Below are 3,542 nucleotides of genomic sequence, written 5' to 3' on the forward strand. Positions count from 1 at the left end.
AGAGAAATAAGATGAAGTGAGGAATTCCTCCACAAATCTTCCTTCTGCAGGTCTTTCCTTTGGCATGGCAGACCAGACACTGAAGGAGGTTCACACATTCACGCATCCCACAAGACTCTCCATGAAAACTACTTAGAGAAATATTCCTTCTCCTTCCTTGTTTTCCAAGTCTGTAACTTGGAAGTCCCAATTCAGCTCACCTTGTGAATGAAATCTTGCAGGAATACATTAATAGATGGTCTCTAATAGAGTAATAAAGTAATAAAAAGTATAATAAGGCAAAAGTATGAAGCTAAAATGTTAACAAAGAGTGTTGATCATGCTGCTACATATATACCAGCTGAAATAATTGCAAATATATGTCCCTAAAGCTGTAACATTAGTATTTTCTCATTCATAACCCAATAATTTTTATTTGTATGACTGCCTATGTGCCCAGTGACACTGGGAAGTTTGTATGTTCAGTGTTAATTCCTTCATTTTGCAGTCACATTGGAAAGGACAGTTCCAGGTTGCAAACTTGAGTGAAAAAACCCCACCTTTTATTAATATTTTACCTATCAAAAATAAATGAAATTGCATTTATGTCTCCTAGACTATTAGCAAAGGAGAGCAGTGCCCTTTTCTTGCATCCAAAACCATTCCACAGTAAATTTCCTACTTCTCCACCACACAAGGATTGCTACAGTTTTTAAGATAATAGAGCAATAAACTCAACAGTGATGCTGCAGGTTTTAAATGCCTTTTGGGATATATAAAATATTCAAGTCAGGGTGGGGAGCAGCTGGATGCATAGGAACAGCTGGTCTCATTGGTCTGAGACCACTTTTTTCTTTTTTTTCTTTATAATGATAAGGGCTGGGAAATTTTTGGCTTGGGTACCACTTTGTGCTGTCTACTAAAGCAATGTCTTCAATTAACTTTCCAGGCAATAACACCATCATAATGACATCATCTTTCTACTTGCTAGTGACATTATTGTTTGGCCAAAAGACAGCTTAAGATCCAAACCCCAAACAGCAGGTGCATGAGGGATCTCTGGGTATATATAAAAAAAAAAAACCAACACTGTAATCTGTAATACAACTCAGCCTCAGTTATGAAGGCACATGGGCTTGAACAGAGGGATTTTCTGAAAGGAATGGTAAAATTTGTCTGTATTTGATTTGGATGAGGCTACAGAAACAGGAACCTGGACATACTCATGGTAAAATAGTAGAAGAAGAGCTGTGCCCTCCCTGCCTTGGCTTTCAACCCATCAGTCAGCTGTGTTCTCACAACAAGGACCAAGACTCAGCCCAATTCAGCCCAGATAACATTTAGTTACAGGAGGAGGAATTCCTGCCAGGATTTCTTACACCAGACAGACTTCTCAGGGTATCTTCTATGACTGAATTTTGTGAAATTCCTCTTTCTTCTTCAGTATGCAGCTGTATCATATCTGTCCTATAAACACTGGCAGAAAGCAGCTCCCTGATCTGATGGCATTTTTACAGCATATTGCTCAAATGAATGGGAAATCACTGCATTTTGGGGTCCAAAACCTCCTTGGTGTGTGTTTGCTCTGAAATACTTTAAACTTTAATTGAATGAAATTCAGATTATTTGCTCTGAGTCATGCTACAGGTGGAACTATTGGCACACTGTCACATGAGAGGAGTTATCTGATGTATGCACTAAATAGCAATATATATATAATAAATGGAACATATTTTTCTTGTTGCTAGAGTAGCAGCTACATTGTAGGCAATATTATGTGATCTTTACCCATCCTAGGAATGGTTGCAATATTTCTTTTGAAGTCATGGAAACAATCTGAGAGCCATTCTCTTGGTCTAGTTTGTTGTTTTGTTTTTTTTTTCCCCCCCTTCTGACTTTGTGTAATGTACAGAGAGCAGGAATGCAAGCTACTTTATATAGTTAGATAACAAAGTTTACTTTAATATAGCTAAACCAAATGTAATGTGAGCATACACAAACTGGAGGAAAAGGAATTGGAACCACACCAGGTCTTGTTTATTTTAAGTGGCTTATCATTTTCTTGCCTGAATATGTGTGTGTTCCTGTGCAAGGGGAAAAAGAGAGAGGAAAAAAAATGGGCACAAAACAGAAAGAGAACACCCAGCCCATTCTGAGTGTCCCACTGGCTGGGACCAGGGCTGGAAAGCCACATGAGTAGACAAGGACACTGGAAATGGATGGTATGGGAACACTGGGTGCAGGGGAACATCTTATCATCAGCTCATTCCCTGTGTTCACATCCTTATCTCTGATCATAGAATCAGGCTCAGAATGGTTTGGGTCGGAAGGGACCTTGAAAATCATCTCATTCCAACCCCCCTGCATGGGCAGGGACACCTCCCACCAGCCCAGGTTGCTCCAAGCCCCATCCAACCTGGACTTGGACACTGCCAGGGATGGGGCAGCCACAGCTTCCTTGGGCAACCTGGGCCAGGGGCTCAGCACCCTCAAAATAAAGAATTTCTTCCTAATGTCTGACCTAAATCTCCCCTCTTCAAGTTTGAAACCATTTCCCCTTCTCCTCTCACTCCACACCTGTGCAAGAAGCCCTTCCCCAGCTGCTGAACAAGAACTCTTAGAAAAATGAGCTCCTTGCCCAGTTCTTGCCACTCAAACAGAGAAAAGGCATCCAAATCCAGCTGAGCATCAGCTCTCCATGCCTTAAGGCTTCTTTTAAAAGTCAGTGCAGTGTAATGCAATTAGACTTATTATTCACCTAAGTGTCTAATCTTCCCCTTTTTTGTTTTTAAATTTGTACCAAGTTTCCCATCTGCTACAAATAAAAGGGTTTGATGAATAAATGATTTACAGCCTGCAGGAGAAGGGTTCATATTAAACATTTTGCAGACAGGAGACTTGCAAAAGAGAATATTTTCTCACAGGAGAAAAAAAAAAAAAAAAAAAGAGAGCATCTGTGGGCCAGTTGGTTTCTTGCTGACTAAGCCAACTGGATTTGATACCACTTTTGGCAGCTTTCTTATTCTTGTGTGGGCTTAATTGCTTGAATTCCATAAGATATTTATTATTGAATCTAGCTATATATAGAATATCATGCATATGATGTTTTACGATGTTGGCATTAGTTTTCTCAGTTAATTATTTAACACCAAATTATGTTAAAATCCTAGTGCTGTTTTCTCATGTTTAATAAACTTGAGTCAGCTAATGCTCAGACATTCATAAACTGAAAAAAGAATAATGTAAAAGTTAAATTGCCTCAAATGCTCCTTTTCTCTGACTCATACAAGAATTTCTTTTCTGCAGCCTTATGGAGAAAAGTTGAATTTCAAGCATGGTAGATAAAGGAAAGGATTTACTATCCCTTACAAACAGGACAATGCATGAAAAAATGGATTTTAGGAAGTGAATTAACTGTCCATAAGGCTGAACAAGGACTGACAGCTCAGGCAAGTGAAAAGGAAAGCCTTTTCCTCTCCTCAGAATAAGGGTGAAATGGTTGTCACAGACTTTGTGGGGACCTGCAGATTTCTGGTGTGTTCCCTCCACCTTATCACAAGCAT

Source organism: Heliangelus exortis, chromosome 4 (assembly GCF_036169615.1).
Source record: "Heliangelus exortis chromosome 4, bHelExo1.hap1, whole genome shotgun sequence".
Lineage (NCBI taxonomy): Eukaryota > Metazoa > Chordata > Aves > Apodiformes > Trochilidae > Heliangelus > Heliangelus exortis.